At 42.7% G+C, this 21265-nt stretch overlaps 1 pseudogene; it reads left to right on the top strand.

The window, feature by feature from the left end:
- Positions 1 to 13641: 13641 nt before the first annotated feature.
- LOC132541959 (large ribosomal subunit protein uL30m-like) lies at positions 13642 to 14563 on the top strand (annotated as a pseudogene).
- The last annotated feature ends 6702 nt before the right edge of the window (positions 14564 to 21265 follow it).

Genomic DNA, 21265 nt, shown 5'->3' with positions numbered 1-21265 from the left:
TACACTGGATACCTGACACCCTCCTTCCATCTCCCCCAGTCAGAGTTCTTTGATTCGCTACTAAATACCCCTCCCAGCCCAGGGTTGACCAGGTATTTCCCTTTTCTTCCCTTGCTTCTAATCACCACTGATAAGTGGGATCATCTAGTATTCGGCCATCTCCTTTTAGCTTATCTAAGTGGAAAGTTTCTTTTTTTTTTTAACAACAAAGCATAATAATATAAAAAATTAAATTCCTTGCAGAAGGAAACAGGAACCAAAAGCAAATTTTTACACAAATGATATGTGTGCGTTCAAAATTACACTGTTGCCACCAGGACTATTGCTGGAGTTAAGTGCATAACAACTCCACCATTATCTGCGGCCTGTTTTTTTGTTTTTTTCCTTCTTCTTCCTTTACTCTAGATCAAGAGTGAGAAAGGGAGAGAAGGAGATAGACTGAAGCACCTCTTCACTGATAATGAAGCTTCCCCCAGTACCTTTGATGGCCACTCTACCAACTAAACACATGCTGGCCGCCAAGAATCTAAAGCGTCATAGATCTATATTAAGGTGTCATAGATCTATATTAAGGTGTCATAGATCTATATTAAGGTGTCATGGATCTATATTAAGGTGTCATGTGTCCATGCATTCTGTCTGTGTGTAAGATAACAATAATAGTCCCCTGATGGCACATTTTATTAAAAGAAAAATCTTCCCCTGTAATCATTCTAGCTGTTCTTTCTACAATGCATATTTATTTATTTGTGAATAATGACTCTGTTTCTGTTTCCATTCACCTATATCACTTTCTTGACATAGGGGTTGAGAATTCACATCTAATCCCCACCACATGCAAAGCATATTCTCTCAAATGAACATAACCCCATGAATTCATTTCCCTCAGTATGTTTATTTATAATTTAAATTATCAGAATATGTATTTAAATATCATTCTGACCACATAAATAATACCTGATAAGACAAGATAGTTTCTTTTCTTGGTATTTTCTTACACCTGCCAGGTCTTGTTCAATTCACAATTTTTAAAAACATTTTTGTATTTTTTTTTTTTTACCAGAGTACTGCTCAGCTCTGGTTTATGGTGGTACAGGGGATTGAACTTGGGACATTGGAGCTCAGGCAAGAGAGTCTCTTTGCATAACCAGTATCTACCTATCGCCCTCAATTCACAATTTTACCTATATGCTAATCTAATACTATTTTCAAATACTGAGATAAATGCTTCAAATCCCTCATAAAAATTTACCTAATGTTGGAAACCTAACATAAGTAGTCTTGTGTGTGTGTGTGTCTCTCTGTGTGTGTGTGTGTGTGTGTGTGTGCGCTCACACCTGTTTATCCATTAGACCAATTAGAATTGTCTAGCAATGTGGAAATTATCTCAGACAGACTCACAAGGTCTCAGATTTTTTCCATTTGTGCTTTAATAGGGAAATATTCTACTACCCAACCATTAGAAAACTGCCTTTTCTCAATAAGAGACATCTTTTTTAAAAAAGAAATTATTTATTTATTCATTCCCTTTTGTTGCTTTATTGATGTCATCGTTGTTGGATAGGACAGAGAGAAATGGAGAGAGGAGGGGCTGACAGAGAGAGGGAGAGAAAGATAGACACCTACAGACCTGCTTCATCGCTTATGAAGCGACTCCCCTGCAGGTGGGGAACCGGGGCTCTTGCGCTTTGCGCCACGTGCGCTTAACCCGCTGCGCTACCACCCAACTCCCAATAAGAAACATCTCTTCATAGTAAGAGCAACATCCTGTCAGCTAACTCATGCTATCTGTGCCTGCTACATATAACCTCTCACAAATGAAGATGCTACTTTACAGCTTTTGTTACTGTCCAGTCATCACTTTGTTACCCCTCCAGTCATTCTATCATATTTTAAATTTTTTAATTATCTTTATTTATTGAATAGAGACAACCAGAAATTGAGAGGAAGGGGGAGATAAGGAGAGAGACAGAGAGACACCTGCAGACCTGCTTCACCACTCATGAGTTTCCCTCCTGCGGGTGGGGACTGGGGGCTCAAACTGAGGTTCAAGCTTTCACACTGTAATGTGCGCTTAACCAGGTGCATCACCAGCCATCCCCCATATTTTTTGCTTTTAATTAATTAAGTGATATTATTATTTATTTATTTCCCTTTTGTTGCCCTTGTTGTCTTTTTATTGTTGTTGTATTTATCATTGTTGTTGTCGTTGTTAGGACAGAGAGAAATGGAGAGAGGAGGGGAAGACAGAGAGTGGAAGAGAAAGACACCTGCAGACCTGCCTCACTGCTTGTGAAGCGAAACACCTGCAGGTGGGAAGCAGGGGGCTCTACTGGGATCCTTACTCTGGTCCTTGCGCTTGGAGCCACGTGTGCTTAACCTGCTGCCCTACAGCCTCTCAATTATTATTTTTAACCAGAGCACTCATTAGCTTTGGTTATGGCAGTGCAGGGGATTGAACCTGGGTCTTTGGAGCCTCAGGCATGAGATTCTGTTTGCATAACCATTATGCTATCTATCCCTGCCCTATCCTTTACATATTTTGTAAAGACTTCACACTAGTCTCTTTTCACTAAATTGGGGAAATTAGTCAGTTATTTTATTTATTTTTTATTGGGGAGTTAATGATTTATAGTACAGTTGTTATAATAAAATATTGCTTATTTATTTATTATTGGATAGAGACAGAAATTGAGAGGGGAGGGGGATAAATACAGAGGAATAAAGACACTGCACCCCTGCATCACCACTCATGAAGCTCCCCCTACAGATGGGGACCAGGGCCTTGAACCAGGCTCCTTGTGCGCTGTAATGTGTGCACTTACCCAGGTGTGCCACCACCTTGTCCCTACAGTACAGTTTTTGACACATAGGTACAACTTTTCCTCACTCCCCCAGCAGTTATCTTAAAGTGAAGGTTCTCTAAGAAAAACAGGATGGGGGGGGTCACGTGGTAGCTCAGTGGGCGCACATGGCGTGAAGTGCAAGGACCCACATAAGGATCCCAGTTGGAGGCCAGGGCTCTACACCTGCAGGGGGGTCGCCTCACAGGCGGTGCAGCAAGTCTGCAGGTGTCTATCTTTCTCTCCCCCTCTGTCTTCCTGTCCTCTCTTTATTTCTCTCTGTCCTATCCAACTACAAGGATAGCAAAAACAACAATAAAACAACAAGGGCAACAAAAGGGGAAAAAAATCTAAAAAAAAAAAGAAAGTAAAACAAAATGGAATGCACCCACAGTGTTTTGCAATGTGTTTCCTATAATTCACCCAGCCCACCGTGCTGTCCTACCCATAACCTCTGGGTGCTTCAGCAGCAGGAGGAGGGCATATCTCAGGGTAGTGTTTGTGGTCTCTGTCCCAGCTGCAAACAGATCAAGTACAGTGACTGAAGTGAATTCTGACTGTGAACTGTGCTTTTCCTAGATGTTTGGATGGAATTACACATAGTCCAAAACCATTCATATGATTACAAAATGAAGCCAACACTCAGGGTCCTAGACAGGGAATGTTGGGATTCCCCCATAGATAATATGGGGGACCTCTGATAGATCCCTCTCTCTACCATCACTAGTCACACCTATTGGGAATATCATTGTAAGCCCTTTTGTAGGCTTCTTCAGGGCCATACACTCACCATGAAACAGCAATTATAGGGACTGCCCCATTTTATTTATTTATTTATTATTTTAGATATTTATTTATTTCCTTTTTTGCCCTTTTTTATTATGGTGGTTATTATTGTTGTCGTCATTGTTGGATAGGACAAAGAGAAATGGAAAGAGAAGGGGAAGACAGAGAGGGGGAGAGAAAGATAAACACCTGCAGATCTGCTTCACCGCTTGTGAAGTGACTCCCCTGCAGGTGGGGAACCGTGGGCTAGATCTGGGATCCTTATGCCAGTCCTTGCATTTGTGCCAAGTGCACTTAACCTGCTGTGCTACCACCTGACTCCCATTGCTATTATTTTTATATTACAGAAATACATGTTGACAGGGGTTTGAATCCACACCATTCTACCACCAGAGTTTTGAATCTTCAGTCTCCCCACTGCAATCCACCACAGTTTCCCTAAGATTATAGATCTGGGCTAACCATCATCTCTACAACTACCTGCCCACATTTATACATACTTGCCCCTTTATTCTGATTCAATCCTCTCTTCCCCTCTAAGCCACTCATAACATCATAGCTACCTCCATATGTCCCTCTCCTTTTCCTTCCCTCTCTCTGGGTGCTGATGGAGCTGGAGTTCAGACCCCTTCTATCTTCCTCCTATCACTTCTCCCCTGCTGGGAGTATGTATCACAGTTGTTTTGGGAGAGCAGAAGGTAGGAGTTCTGGCTTCTGTAATCGCTTCTCTGCTGAGCATGGGCATTGACAGGTCGATCCATACCCCCAGCCTGTTTCTATTTTTCCCTAGTGGACCAGAACTCTGGAGGTGCGAGGGTCCAGGACATATTGGTGAGGTTGTCTGCCTAGAGAATTTGGGGTGGAGTCATGGTAGCATCTGTAGCTTGGTGTCTTGAAGGTGACATGACCTAAGTTGAGATGAAATGGCTAATGAACAGGAACCAAAAATTAATATTAGAGCAGATGAGATTAGGGTAGAAGAAAGCTAGGAAAACCATTTTAGGCGTGTCCCTGGGGGGAACACACTATGGCAGTTTTGCTTGAGTTTGGTAGCTACCCTGAGATCGGATAAGAATATTGTCTAAGGGGGTTGGGCGGTAGCGCAGCGGGTTAAGCACACATGGAGTGAAGCTCAAGAACTAGCCTAAGGATCCCAGTTCGAGCCCCTGCCTCCCCACCTGCAGCGGAGTCGCTTTACAAGCGGTGAAGCAGGTTTGCAGGTGTCTTTCTCTCCCCCTTTCTGTCTTTTCCTCCTCTTTCCATTTCTCTCTGTCCTATCCAACAACAACGACATCAGTAACAACAATAATAACCACATAACAATGATAAAACAACAAGGGCAACAAAAGGGAAAAAAAATAGCCTCCAGAAGCAGTGGATTCATGGTGCAGGCACCAAGCCCCAGCAATAACTCTGGAGGCAAAAAAAAGAATATTGTCTGAGAGAATGATGTCAGAGTAGAGAAAAGGGTTAGAAAGTTGGATTAGGGCAGGGAGTAGCTCCCTTTCTGGGCGTTGCTTCACAGGCGGTGAAGCAGGTCTGCAGGTGTCTATCTTTCTCTCCCCCTCTCTGTCTTCCCCTCCTATCTCCATTTCTCTCTGTCCTATCCAGCAACAACGACATCAATAACAACAACAGTAATAACTACAACAGCAATAAAAAAGGGCAACAAAAGGGAAAATAAATAAATATTTAAAAATTTTGTGGCTAAAATTAACTATTTACCTCTATCCACCTGCTCCAGGGTCCATATATATATATGCTAAATATTTATATTTATACTTATATTTAGCATCTGAGGCTGTGTAACCTCTAAGTCCCTATTGGTCTGAGCTGATAGCTCATGGTCACATCTGAGGAACATTGCAGGCTGCACTCATTTCAGGACCAGTCTTTTTCAAGTGGCAGGGCAGGCTACCCCCAGCCTCCCTTCAGAGACTGGGGCTATCCTTACCGTCATTGCTTTATGGTGAGGACAAGGTCCTGGGAGGGCCCACAAGATGCAGTTCCTTATGGACACAACCAGCAGTAGTGGAGAGAGGGACCCTTTAGAGGTCTATGCCCATCATATGTGTATGGGAATCCAAGGATTCCCTAACTAGGGCCCCAGATGATGAGGTGGTGTGATACTGATCAAATAGGTTAGTCTCTTGCCCTTATCCAACTTCTGTAGTCTTCTCTTTATCTGATGATCTAAGATTTTCCTCTCAGTTGTTTAGGCATTGATTATCATTTGTTGAGCCCAGCCAGAGTTAGGTTTTGGGGACCTGTCTTCTCTGGGCTTTTCTACTAGGCTGCCCAACTAATTTGGTCTAAGTCCAACCAATTACAGAATTTATGATGCCTTCTTTAGGCATTTCAACCATTATTGAGCACTTTGACTTTGAGTTATATAATTACCCCTTGTTTATGGATACGAGTACACCTGTAGCCAGTGCCCTAAACCCTAGCCTACTCTGCTATCTGTTACTCAGTTAAATGACGTGCCATCTAACTTGGACGTAGGCAGTCCCATGTGTTAGGAAAGGTCTCACCAGATTTGAAGAGTTGTGAGGTTGACATCTCAGATTCGCTATCTCTGAAATACACAGTAGGATTTCAGTAGCAGCATAAGGTAGGGTGGCAGCACCAGTAGCGATTTGGTTGAAGTTGAAAGAGGTGGTATGGTGCTAAGGAATCATAGAGAAGGAATTTCAAGAAGTATGGGCATATGCTAGAGGTACCAGGACTAGGAGAAATGAGAGTTTTAAAGAGAATGCAAGGGGTTTCTTATAGTCTTAGAAAGAGTTAAAATATCAATAATTAATTATCATTATAACTAGGTTAGTTGGGGGGGTTGTTTTCTATGATAATCCAAGGTTAGTGTCTATATTAATATACTTGACTTCACTATGCTATGAATCCTTTTAGTGGCATCTGAACCTCTTTGTATTTTAGATACTTACAAGGCCAAAAGATCTTGATCTGTCTTAAAGTTGTAGTTGATTTAGGTATTTACAGAGATATATTTTCAGATACATTTTTTTTTAGAGGCTGTGTGGTGGTATATACCTGGTTGAGCACACATCACAAGCAAAAACCTGAGTTCAAATGCCTAGTCCCCATATAGATGGGTAAAGCCTTACTAGCCATGTGGTAAAGCAGAACTGCTAGTGCCTCTCTTTTTTCCCCTCTTTGTCTCTTGCCCTTCCCTCTCAATTTCTGTCTCATCTTAAAAAAAAACAAAAACAAAAACAAAAACAAAAAACCCAGGAGCCAGTTGGTGGTGCACCTGGTTGAGCGCACATGTTACAAAGCACAAGGACCCAGGTTTGAGCCCCTGGTCCCCACCTGCAGGGGGAAAGCTTTGCGAGTGGTGAAGCAGGGCTGCAGGTGTCTCTTTCTTTCACCCTCTCTATCCTTCCCTTCCCTCTCTATTTCTGTCTCTATCCAATAAATAAATAAAGATAATAAAAAAACCTTTTTTTTAGATTTCCAATAAATAAAGAAATGGATTATTCCCTTTTTACCATGCAAAGATGAAACTGTTCAAACTCTTCACACAAAGAGACAATACTGAAACTTTTAGAGATTGTGAAAATGATTTTCTTACAAGCCAATCATCTCTAAATGCAACTGTTTCTGTTGAATTTGTAGAATCTTTATTTGTTTTAAATATTGGAATTAAGTCTACACAATAAAAAAAACTGGAGATTAGAGACAGTAAAACACTTAGAAACGCAATAGAGCGTGGGAGGCAGAAACGTCATTAAATCTACAACACAGATTAATCAAGAGATGGCAGAGACATGAAATCTAAATGGCAGTGGAATGTTATACATTCACCTGATACTAATAACGATTTGTGAGAGCATTTTTTTGTAAATATGTCATATTTATTCTAAATAGATTATTGTGATTATTTTTAAGCTCTTTTAGTAAGAAAAAATAAAGTTTTGTCAAGATCATATTTTAAGATGGTGTACTGCTTCTGTTTATATGAATTCTGATAGCAAAAATCTAAAGGCAAGAGAGAACCCATTGTTTGGGCTTGTACCTTGCTATGTGAGTTGCCGTTAGCACTGGGGAATTGCTATGGTAACGAGAACTCCAGTGCTGTGGTGTCTCTCCCTCTTTGTGACTCTCTCTGCCTCTCTGTCTCTCCCTGCCTCTTTCTTTCTTTCTTTCTTTCTTTCTTTCTTTTTAAAATTATATTTACTTATTTTCCCTTTTGTTGCCCTTGTTGTTTTTATTGTTGCTGTTGTTATTGATGTTGTTGTTGTTGGACAGGGCAGAGAGAAATGGAGAGAGGAGGGGAAGACAGAGAGGGGGAGAGAAAGACAGACACCTGCAGACCTGCTTCACTGCCTGAGAAGAGACTCCCCTGCAGGTGGGGAGCCAGGGGCTCCAAAGGGGATCACTAGGCGGGTCCTTGCGCTTGGCACCACGTGCGCTTTTCTAATCTTGTTTTTCAACATCTGCCTGAGAGTGAGATCATCCCATATTCATCCTTCTGTTTCTGACTTTTCACTCAACATGATTTTTTCAAGGTCCATCCAAGATCGGCTGAAAAGAGTGAAGTCACCATTTTTTACAGCTGAGTAGTATTCCATTGTGTATATATACCACAACTTGCTCAGCCACTCATCTGTTGTTGGATACCTGGGTTGCTTCCAGGTTTTGGCTATTACAAATTGTACTGCCAAGAACATATGTGTACACAGATCTTTTTGGATGGATGTGTTGGGTTCCTTAGGATATATCCCCAGGAGGGGAATTGCAGGGTCATAGGGTAGGTCCATTTCTAGCCTTCTGAGAGTTCTCCAGACTGTTCTCCACAGAGATTGGACCCATTTACATTCCCACCAGCAGTGCAGGACGGTTCCTTTGACCCCACACCCTCTCCAGCATTTGCTGCTGTTACCTTTTCTGATGTATGACATTCTCACAGGAGTGAAGTGGTATCTCATTGTTGTCTTGATTTGCATTTCTCTGACAATCAGAGACCTGGAGCATTTTTTCACGTGTTTCTCAGCCTTTTAAACCTCTTCTGTGGTGAATATTCTGCCCATGTCCTCCCCCCATTTTTGGATGGGGTTATTTGTTGTCTTGTTGTTGAGTCTGGCAAGCTCTTTATATATGTTGGTTATTAAACTCTTATCTGATGTATGGCATGTAAAGATCTTCTCCCATTCTGTGAGGGGTCTCTTGGTTTGGGTAGTGGTTTCTTTTGCTGTGAAGAAGCTTTTTAATTTGATGTAGTCCCATAGGTTTATACTTGCCTTAGTCTTCTTTGTAATTGGATTTGTTTCATTGAAGATGTCTTTGAAATTTATGTGGAAAAGAGTTCTGCCACTATTTTCTTCTAAGTATCTGATAGTTTGTGGTCTAACATCCAAGTCCTTGATCCACTTGTAATTTACTTTTGTATTTGGTAAAATACAGTGGTTCAGTGTTGGTATGCTTCACATTGGTTTGGTCTCTTTCTCCCACCCTGCCTCCGGGAGATTTGGGTTAGCCCTTGCTAGTTTCGCGCTTCTCCCTTCTCCCCGCCCCCTAGCCTATGTACTTCCTGAGTTTCTCTCTGCTGCTGGAGGAGAAAGATGGAGGAGCACATGGTGTGGTGATTAGGTTGTTTGCCCGCTCGTGAATAAAGATTAAACTGCGTTCTCAGCTCAGCCACAAGTTTCTGGTCGTCTCTGTCTCCCACCCGTGAAGCCAGTCCGGCGAAAACAACATATGGCACTACAACATGGGGCCTGACACGTGCAGCCCCCAGATAAGTGAAGACTTTGGCTACCTATTCACTATGGGCTGCTTTTCTGCTTGTGAAGAGGTTTCCAAAGGCCTCTGTCCTTTATTCATGAGACTGTTTCTCTGTTTCTGGGACATTTCTTTCTGACCATACTGTGGTTTCCGCCCAACACCTGCCTGCAGGAGCCGGCTCGCCACTGCGTGGCGCGGGGCATTGGGTGTGGGCTCCCTCCATGCTGCTCGGTGGCTGGGAGCAGGACACCAGGCATGGCGGGCAGGGCTGCAGCCTATCCTGGCTGCCACTCCGGAGCACCTCGGTCTGCGCCTTCTGCAAGGCCAGCCCACCTGCCCTCCTGCTATGAAGTCTGGGCAGATCCTGGGCCACCTGGAGACCACGGGCTCCCCGCCAGGACTGGGCCCCCTGGCCGAGATCCCCAGCTTGGTTCTGAAGGCAGAGGAGCTAGAATATGTAGACATCCGTGCAGAGATCGCAACCTGCAATTCCTGGAGCTGAAGTTGCACAAGAAGCCACCGCAAGACAACACACTCCCCAAACGGCTAAGACAGTACAGACCTAAACTTGTGTTTAAAATGACATGTCTTCATAACAAAAGTTTTTCTCCTTGTGTATTGAAAACCATGTTTATGTGTGTGTTTAAAGTTTTGTAAACATTAACTTTAAGGTTAGAAATTAACTTTAAGGCTACATTTTTACCAGGCAAAGTTAAATGAAAAAGGTTTACAACATAGTTCTCATAAAGGTAAAATTAACTTACATTTAAAATCTGAGGTAAAAATTAGTTAAAAATCAATATATTTAAACTAAGTTGGTCTGAAAAACCTGCGCACACCTAGGGTGTGTCTCCATCTTGAATGGGTGTAACAAAAGGTTAAATAAGATGTTATTGATAAGTAAAGCTCTCAGATACCTTCTTAATTAGAAACGGTAGATTGCACAGTGGTTATGCTAATGATTCTCATGCCTGAGGCTCTAGCAGTGGTTCTTTGACTTACCACATTTTATTGTGCTTAGATTGGTTAGGAGTCTTAAAATGAAACAAAAAAGACCTTACAAATTTATAAAGATACTTAAACCAATTATAATCATCGAGTTATCAATTGTGGTAAACTACTAACCTGCTACAAGTTTTGTTTCATAAGGAAGTGAATTTCAGCTGTCAAATTCTCTACAGAAAAGCGGAATTCCAACAGCTGACCTTCCTCATGCAACAATTCACCCCCTGGCAATTCTTCGGTGGACATCTGCTTTAGACTGGCACTTTTTTTTTTCTTTTTTTAAAAATTTACTTGTTGTTAATAGTTGGTTACAAGATTGTAAGATGAAAATTTATAGTTCTGCACCACCAGAGCTCTCTATCCCCACCTCCCCACCTCCCAAAGATCACACCAATAAACACTAGAGTTCTCATACATCTTACAGTTAGTTTGCTGCTGTTTTGTTTGGCTATTTTTTTTTTTTTAGCAAGTTCATGTGAATGAGATCTCTAGATTCCACATATGAGTGAAACCATCAGGTAGTTGTCTTTCATCTCTTTATTTATTTCACTAAGCATCACCACTGCCAGTTCTCTCCATTTTTGTTCCAAAGGACACAATATCATCTTTTTTGACTGCAGAGTAGTATTCCATAGGGTATATCGCCCATGGCTTCTTCACCCAGTCATCTGCTGATGACATTTAGGCTGCTTCCACTCTTTGGCTGTTGTGAACAATGCAGCTATGAACATAGTGGTGCCTATGTCTCTTCTAATTAGTGTTTGAGTGTCCACTGGATAAATACCTAAGAGTAGTATGGCTGGCTCATACGGTGATTCCACTTTTATTTGTTTGCGGACTCTCCATACAGTCTTCCACAGGGGGCTGTTTCTGTTTGCCTTCCCACCAGCAGCGACACAGGCTCCCTTTCCTCCACAACCTCTCCAACACCTTGAGTCTGAGACTTCTAGTGCATCATTCAGTTCTGATACTGCTCTGTGGCCTTTGCCGCCCCTTTGTGCTGGTGGAGGGATACAGTGAAGGGTGGGTGTGGGGAAGCAAAGACAGAAATGAGTGCAGATGGATCTAGAAAGTCACTAGCCCATAAGGGAAGGGGGGGATGTGGAAGTATTGTCTCGTTTACTTTGTCCCTGGAATTTATTCTTGAAAGAGAGTAGTTCTCTATAAAGAACTTCTGTAGTTTTGAAAACCAGTGTGAACTAAGGCATATTGACAAGGCTCTGTTTCAGCATCACTGGAATTCTCCATTACTGAAGTAAGTGATCTAAGGATGTCAGTGACGGTGAATCAATAGCTTGAAATCTGAGATAAGATAATCCTAGGTTTAAGCTTTGAGCAGAGAAATTCTAGATGCCACAGAAAGACAATTGAAATTAGAGGCTGCTTGTGGTTTCTATTCATTCATGGAAGCACGTTTCAGTCACATCTGTACAGGGTAGACTGGCACTTCTATCGGACTTACTGGTACACAACACTACAGTGGCTTTCCTTTATGCTGCTGGGTTTCTCAAAGACTGACTGCAGCCAGCTGCCTTGGGACTCTAGGCCATACCCCCCATGCTAGATAATTCCCACAGAGATAGGAAATGCCTGTTGAGGCAAGAAACGCCCCCCAGAGGCAAGAAAAGCCCAAAGAGGCAAGAAAGGTCCTTTAGCTTGATAAAGCCTTGCCCACAGAGGCAAGAAATGCCCCCCTCAGGACTTCCCTTGGCAGCACACTGGTTCTTGTTGCTTGCTTACTTGTTCCTCCATGTTTGTGCCAGTTTCTTTTTTGAAAATGCCTGTACGATATTGGCTTCTGTTCACCCCACACTCCTGATAATATGGTCAATTACTTAAAAAGAAAAGGGGGAATTGTTGGTATGCTTCACATTGGTTTGGTCTCACTCCCCCACCCCCCGCCTCCAGGAGATTTGGTTTAGCCCTTGCTAGTTTCGCGCTTCTCCCTTCTCCCCACCCCCTAGCCTACGTACTTCCTGAGTTCCTCTCTGCCACTGGAGGAGAAAGATGGAGGAGCACATGGTGTGGTGATTAGGTTGTTTGCCCGCTCATGAATAAAGATTAAACTGCGCTCTCAGCTCAGCCACGAATTTCTGGTCGTCTCTGTCTCCCGCCCATGAAGCCAGCAAGCCAGCCCGGCAAAAACAACAGTTCAGTTTTATTCTTCTGCATGTTTCAACCCATTGTTTCCAACACCATTTGTTGAAGAGACTCTGCTTTCTCCATTTAATAGTCTGGGCACCTTTGTCAAAGATTAGATGTCCATAGGTGTGGGGGCTCACTTCTGGGCTCTCAATTCTATTCCACTGGTCAGTGTGTCTATTCATGTTCCAGTACCAAGCAGTTTTGATGACAATGGCCCTATAATACAGTTTGAGATCTGGGAGTGTGATGCCTCCGGTTCTGTTCTTTTTTCTCAAGATTGTTTTGGCCATTCTAGGTCTTTTCTGGTTCCAGATAAACATTTGTAGCATTTGTTCTATTCTCCTAAAAAATGTGCTTGGGATCTTGATGGGGGTAGCATTAAATTTGTATATGGCTCTGGGTAATATATTCATTTTGATGATGTTAATTCTACCAACCCATGAACATGGAATATCTTTCCACTTCTTTGTGTCTTTTTCAATTTCCCTGAGTAGTGACTCATAATTTTCAGTACACAAGTCTTTCACTTCTTTGGTTAGGTTTACTCCTAGATATTTTATTGTTTTTGTGGCTATAGTAAAAGGAATTGATTTCTGGATTTCAATTTCTTCTAACTTAGTGTTTGCATAGATGAATGTCACTGACTTTTGAATGTTAATTTTGTAGCCTGACACCTTACTGTACTGCCTGATGATTTCCAAAAGCTTCTTGCTGGATTCCTTAGGTTTTTCTGTGTATACTATCATGTCATCTGCAAATAGTGAGAGTTTGACTTCTTCTCTTCCAATCTATATGCCTTTAATTCCTTGCTCCTGCCAACCCTTGTTGTTTATCATTGTTTTTGTTGTTGTTATTGCTGTCTTTGTTGTTAGCTAAGACAGAGAGAAACGGAGAGAGGAAAGACAGGGAGGAAGAGAGAAAGATGGACACCTGCAGACCTGCTTCACCACTTGTGAAGCGACCCCCCTGCAGGTGTGGAGTCGGGGCTTGACCCACGATCCTTACACTGGCCCTTGTGCTTTGCACCAGGTGCACTTAAACTGCTGCACTACCACTCGGCCACCCATAGATCTACCTTCTTCATCATCTCACAGTCTTTAGAGAAGTTACCACATTCATGGCAGGGACTTTGTGCTCACTAGTTCAAAGGTCACCAGGCACACTGCAGACTGGGACAAAGGTGTGGAATCTCACATCAGTACGGATTGAATTCATCACAAATTTACCAAGTCAAGAATTCCAGATAAAGTATTTCAGCCTTCGCCTGCAGATCATGAAAAAATATAGTGAAGTATCATAGCTCCCTCATCAACTACATATAAATACCAGAATAAAAAGCACAAAAAGACATCCAGGTTTGTGGAAATGGCATAATAAAGATGCTTGGATTAAAAAATGCTGGGAGTCGGGGTAGCACAGCGGGTTAAGCGCCTGGGGCTCAAAGCACAAGGACAGACACAAGGGTCCCGGTTCGAGCCCCTGGCTCCCCACCTGCAGGGGAGTCGCTTCACAGGCGGTGAAGCAGGACTTCAAGTGTCTGTCTTTCTCTCCCCCTCTGTCTTCCCCCCTTTCTCCATTTCTCTCTGTCCTATCCAACAATGATGACATCAATAACAACAACAATAATAACTACAACAATAAAACAAGGGCAACAAAATGGAATAATTAAATTTTTAAAAAAAAAAAACCCAGACTCCTCAAGGTCATAAGAATACCCCTTCAATGAATACAAAACTGAAAGTGGATAAATATTTGACATGAATCAAGCCTCTGAAGTTGCCACAAGGACTTTGGACAGAGGAGGATATGGATAGTATGTGTTTCAAGTGCACTGAAGACTTAGCAGTGACATGGCATCTAAACCCTGTGGGACAGTCTAATACCATAACCATTGGAGGTTAAGAAACACAAATCACAGGCAAAGTGCAAGGACCGCCATAAGGATCCCGGTTCGAGCCCCCAACTCCCCACCTGCAGGGGAATTACTTCACAAGCAGTGAAGCAGGTCTGCAGGTGTCTATCTTTCTCTCCCCTCTCTGTCTTCCCCTCCTCTCTCCATTTCTCTCTATCCTATCCAGCAAGGAGGACATCAATAACAACAATAATAACTACAACAATAATGAAAAACAACAAGGACAACAAAAGGGAAAATAAACTTTAAAAAAACACAAATCATTTTTGTTTAAAGAGAGTGAGAAAATGCTTTTTTTTTGTTTAAAGAGAGTGAGAAAATGCTTTTTTTGTTTAAAGAGAGTGAGAAAATGCTTTCATTTTTGTTTAAAGAGAGTGAGAAAATGCTTTCAGAGTGGGGCTCGGTGCCTGCACCACGAGTCCACTGCTCCTGGGGGTTATTTTCCTCCTTTTGTTGCCCTTCTTGTTTATTGTTGCTTTTATCATTATTGTTGTTAGTAGTACTGTTGTTATTGTTGTTGGATAGGACAGAGAGAAATTGAGAGAGGAGGAGGAAACAGGGAGGTGGAGAGAAAGACAGACATCTGCAGACCTGCTTCATCACTTGTGAAGTGACCCCCGCCCCCCGCAGGTGGGGAGCTGAGGGCTCAAACCAGAATCCTTAGGCCAGTCCTTGCGCTTCACACCATGTTCACTTAACCTGCTGTGCCAAAATATATTTTAAGGGCTGGGGAGATAATGCAGACGCAGCATTCAGACTTCAATGCCTGGGGCTGTTGAAGTCACAAGTTCTATCCCTGGTGTCACCATATATATGCCAGAGCTGAGCAGGGCTTTCTCAGGTCTCTCACAGGTCCCTGGGAATAAATCTTTAAAATAAATAAATATATATTTTTTGCCTCCAGGGTTATTGCTGGGCCTTGGTGCCTGCACCATGAATCCACTGCTCCCGGAAGCCATTTTCCCCCCTTTTGTTTCCCTTGTTGTTGTAGCCTTGTTGTGGTTATTATTGTTATTGTTGATGTCCTTCATTGTTGGATAGGACAGAGAGAAATGGAGAGAGGAGAGAGTTTAAAGAGAGTGAGAAAGTGCTTTCATATATATATATTTCGCCCACACAGGGTTATCGCTGGGGCTTGTTGCCTGCACCATGAATCCACTGCTCCTGGAGGCTATTTTTCCCCTTTTGTTGCCCTTGTTGTTTATTGTTGCTGTTATCATTACTGTTCTTAGTAGTATTGTTGTTATTGCTGTTGGATAGGACAAGAGAAATGGAGAGAGGAGGGGAAGTCAGAGAGAGGGAGAGAAAGATAGACATCTGTAGACCTGCTTTATCACTTGTGAAGCAACCCCCCCTGCAGGTGGGGAGCCAAGGGCTCAAACCAGGATCCTTAGGCCAGTCCTTGCACTTCATGCCATGTTTGCTAAACCCACTGTGCCAAAATATATTTTAAGGGCTGGGGAGATAATGCAGAGGCAGCAAGTCAGACTTCAATGCCTGGGGCTGTAGAAGTCACAGGTTCTATCCCTGGAGTCGCCATATATTTGCTAGAGCTGAGCAGGGCTTTCTCAGGTCTCTCACAGTTCTCTGGGAATAAATCTTTAAAATAAATAAATAAAATATAATTTAAATAGTAAAAAAAAAATTTTAAGACTTGTGTTGAAAGGGGTTAACCTCACCTCCAGAAAGCCCTATCTCTTCCCTTACCATGCATATTTAAAATTTTTTAAATTTATTTAAAAAAGGAGACATTACCAAAACCATAGGATAAGAGGGGTACAACTCCACACAGTTCCCACCACCAGATCTCCATATTCCATCCCCTCCCCTGATAGCTTTCCTATTCTTTATCGCTCTGGGAGTATGGACCCAAGGTCATTGTGGGATGCAGAAGGTGGAAGGTCTGGCTTCTGTAATTGCTTCCCCGCTGAACATGGGCATTGACAGGTTGATCCATACTCCCAGCCTGTCTCTGTCTTTCCCTAGTAGGGTGGGGCTCTGGGGAAGCAGAGCTCCAGGACACATTGGTGGGGTTGTCTGTCCAGGGAAGTCTGGTTGGCATCATGCTAGCATCTGGAACCTGGTGGCTGAAAACAGAGTTAACATACAAAGCCAAACAAATTGTTGAACAATCATGGACCTAAAGGCTGGAATAGTGCAGATGAAGAATCGGGGGTGGGGTCCTTCGACTCATAGATAGCTAGTAGGCATATTTTAGCTATATTTCAAAGGGCCTATAGCTATATTAGTTTTTTTCTTTCTTTCTTTTTTTTTTTTTTTTTCTCTGAGCCTGAAATCTGATATGCAGTTGGATCCAAGTTATTGTCTGGAGAGGTGATATCATGGCTGGAAAAGGGACAGAAAGCTGGATCAGGGAAGAGAGTAGCTCCCTAATATGGGGAAGAGGTGTAAATATTCTTGACTATAAACCCCACTGATTTTTATTTGGTCTGGGGCTCATATTCAGCTTAGGAGCCTATGTGACTTCTGCATCTCTGTAGATCTGAGCTCACATTCTGTGATCGTGAGTAGGAACATTCCAAGCTGCCCCAATATCAACCCATCTTCCTCAGGTGTAGCATAGAGTATGTTGTCCATCCTCTGTTCAGTAGATGGAACATTCTCTACCATTTTGATCCAAGTTGAGGGCAAGGTGCTATGTGGGGCCCACAAAGGGGTCTGATGTGTTGTTCCTGATAGAAATGACCGATAACAATGGAGAGAGGGATTTATTTGAGGTCTAGGCCCATCATGTCTGGTTGGGAATCTCAGGACTCCCAGAATAGGACCCCAGCTGATGGAGTGGCGTGATAGTGACTAAGGAGTCATCATTAAGTATGCCAGTCTCTTGGCCTTATTCAGTGTTAGCAGTCCTTGCTTTGCTAAGGTTAGCTTTGGAGTGAGTGAGAGAATTATAATAGGAAGTTAAGTGAGGGCAGAACTGTGTGGTGGTAGGTGCAGTGTGTAACTATAGCCCTCTATCACTGTTTGCAGATGAAATGATTTTAGACATAGAAAAGCCTAAGCAGGGGAGTTGGCCGGTAGCACAGCAGGTTTAAAGTAGGTGCAAAGCACAAGGCCCAGTGTTAAGAATCCCTACACCCAACCTGCAGAGGAATCACTTCACAGACGGTGAAGCAGGTCTGCAGGTGTCTATCCTTCTCTCCCCCTCTCTGTCTTCCCCTCCTCTCTCCATTTCTCTCTATCCTATCCATAAAGATGACATCAATGACAACAACATTAGTAACTACAACAATAAAACAACAAGGGCAACAAAAGGAATTAAATAAATATTTAAAAAAAATAAAAAAGCCTGGGAATCGGGCGGTAGCACAGTGGGTTAAGCGCACGGGGTGCAAAGTGCAAGGATGGATGTAAGGATCCTGATTGGAGCCCCCGGCTCCCCACCTGCAGGGGAGTCGCTTCACAGGCAGTAAAGGAGGTCTGCAGGTGCCTATCTTTCTCTCCCCCTCTCTGTCTTCCTCTCCTCTCCCATTTCTCTCTGTCCTATACAACAACAATGACATCAATAATAACTACAACAATAAAGCAAGAACAACAAAAGGGAATAAATAAATATAAAAATTAAAATAAATAAATAGATAAAAAGACTTTAATTTAGAAAAAATGAAGAAGAATAAGAAACAGAGATAAATAATAGAATATAAGAATATCCCCTGGGGTTTGGGCCATAACGCAGCAGTTTAAGCACATGTGGCGCCAAGTGCAAGGACCAGCATAAGGATCCTGGTTCGAGCCCTTGGCGTACCACCTGCAGGGGAGTCACTTCACAGGCAGTGAAGCAGGTCTGCAGGTGTCTCTCTTTCTCTCCCCCTCTCTAACTTCCCTTCCTCTTTCCATTTCCCTCTGTCCTATCCAACAACAATGACATCAACAATAACAACAACAACAACAATAATAACAACAATCATAAAACAAGGGCAACAAAAGGGGGAAAATCAATAATAATAATAATGAAAGAAAATACCCTGTATACATAATGGACCCTTTTGTGGGCCCTCATTGGATCTTGCTCTCAGTGTGAATCAACAACATTAGAGACTGTTTCATTCTCCAAAGGGAGGTTGGAGAACATACTCTGTCTACCATCTGAGGAAGATGGGTCCTGAAATTGGTGCAACCTGGAACGTTCCTACTCATGACCACAGAACGCAAGTTTGTACCTACAGGGATGCAGAGATAACATAGGCTCCTGTGCTCACTATGGGCTCCAGATCAAATTGATGGGGTTTACAGTCAACAATATTTATACACTTTTTCCATATTTGGGAGCTACTCTCTTTCCTGATCCAGCTTTCTAGTCCTTTTCCAGCCATGACATCATCTCCCCAGACAATAACCTGGGTCCACCTGCATATCAGATGTCAGGCTCAGGCAAAAACTAGTGAAGTCATGGGCCCCTTGGAATATACCTAAAATAGATCTACTAGCTTTGTCCAAAATGGATACCCCCCAAATTTTCATCTACAATATGAAGGGGGTGGGAACCTATAGGTTCATGATTAGTCAACAATTTGTTATGCTTTATATCTTAACTCTTTTCAGCCACCAGGTTCCAGATGTTACCATGATGCCAATAAGACTTCCCTGGGCAGACCCCACCAATGTGTCCTGGAGCTTCACCTCCCCAGACCAAGCCTCACTAGGAAAAGAGAGAGACAGACTCAGAATATGGATCGACCTGTCAATGTCCATGTTCAGTGGGGAAGCAATTATAGAATCCAAGACCTTCCACCTTCTGCATCCCATAATGATCCTGGGTCCATACACCCAGAGGGATAAAGAACAGGAAACCATAGTCTGGGAGGTGGCCCAGTGGATAAAGTGTTGGATTTTTGACTACGAGGTCCTGAGTTCAACCCCCAGCAGCACATGTACCAGAGTAATATCTGGTTCTTTCTCTCTCGCTCCTCTTATCTCTCTCTGCCTATATTTCTCATGAATAAATAAAATTATTTAAAAAAAAAGAATAGGAAAACTATCAAGGGAGGTTATGGGGTATGGAATTCTGGTGGTGTAAAGTATGTGGACTTGTACCCCTCTTATCCTATGGTCTTGTCGGTATTTCCATTTTATAAATAAAAGTTATTAGATACAAAAAGAAAATTCCTCATACCTGTATTAGAAAATTAAGCACTTGTAAGTAGGGCACCAAAGTAAAAACCCTGTGGTGAGGGGTAGACATGCAGCTTCCTGGGCCAGTGGGGGGTGGGAGTGGGTGGGAGGGATGGGTCACAGTCTTTTGGTGGTGGGAATGGTGTTTATGTACACTCCTAGTAAAATGTAGTCATATAAATCACTAGTTAATTAATATGAGGGGGGAAAATTAATTGTATGTCTCGAAGTTTTTTAAAACACAGACTGAGTCTTTTTAATATATAGGCTGTTTATTTGATATGCAGACTCTCTCAAAAGCCTAGACCAAGTAGATCAGAAGCAACCAATAGCACAGCTATATACAAGATACTGGGTACTGTACAGCAAACCCTAACAAAAGGACTTTTCAAAGTTAACCCAATTACCAAATAATGTGATGATAACATTAACTATCGATAGTCTTTTGGAACCCTAAGACAGCAGGAACCTCACATCTCCACTATAAAGCCTCTACTTCCGCCAGTCCTGGAACCATTGGATAGGGCCCATTTTCCCGTATGTCTCTTCCAATCCATATCAAATAATATTGCATCTGCCTATCACAAACTAATCAACACAACGATTGCCACCTCAACATGCTTCACTTCAGACTGTGTCCAGAGACTTCACGTGTGGAATGACAGCCCTTCAGCTTCATTCCTCTGTCACCAGGTTCCAGATGTCATCAGGATGCCGGCCAGGCTTCCCTGGACTAAAGGCCCCACCAATGTGTCCTGGAGCTCCGCTTCCCCAGAGACCCACCCTACTAGGGAAAGAGAGAGGCAGACTGGGAGTATGGACCGACCAGTCAATGCCCATGTTCAGCAGGGAAGCAATTACAGAAGCCAGACCTTCCACCTTCTACAACCCACAATGACCCTCGGTCCATGCTCCCAGAGGGATAGAGAGTGGGAAAGCTATCAGGGGAGGGGGTGGGATATGGAGATCGGGTGGTGAGAATTGTGTGGAGTTGTACCTCTCCTACCCTATGGTTTTGTTAATTCATCCTTTCTTAAATAAAAAAGAAAAGAAAATTAATCACTGAGAGTCGGCCGGTAGCACAGCGGGTTAAGTGCATGTGGCACAAAGCACAAGGACCAGCGTAAGGATCCCCGTTCAAGCCCAGCCCCCACCTGCAGGGGGATTACTTCACAAGCGGTGAAGCAGGTGTTCAGGTGTCTGTCTTTCTCTCCCCCTCTCTGTCTTCCCCTCTTCTCTCCATTTCTCTCAGTTCTATCCAACAACGTTGACATCAATAACAATAATAAAACAACTAGCACAACAAAAGGGATTAAATAAATAAATACATAAAAATATAATAAATAAGTAAATAAATAAGTAAAAAAAAAAAGATTTAGAGTAGTCCATTCTCATGGAAAAGTCCTTCACATCTTTTCCAAACACCATCCTCAGCTGCAAGCACTGTTTGGGATTCTATTGATGGCACCGCAGATTATGTTTACCTACCCTAGAACTTGAAGAAATGCACATTTGCATCTGTTAATCACTGATATCAACAGTTTCTCTTCAGCAGTTTCTCTCATTTCTAACCCTAAACCTCAAAGAGTAAATCTAGGTGACACACAGGCAAGAGAGCTTTTTGATCGCATTCTCTTTGTCCTTTCCTGTGCTCAGCTTCATGATAACCAACAAGACCTACTTTTTCTTATCT

The sequence above is a fragment of the Erinaceus europaeus genome, chromosome 1 (genome assembly GCF_950295315.1).
Source record: "Erinaceus europaeus chromosome 1, mEriEur2.1, whole genome shotgun sequence".
NCBI classification, from domain to species: domain Eukaryota; kingdom Metazoa; phylum Chordata; class Mammalia; order Eulipotyphla; family Erinaceidae; genus Erinaceus; species Erinaceus europaeus.
Note: the sequence above shows the minus strand (reverse complement) of the source record. Positions and strands in the feature narration are given on the sequence as shown.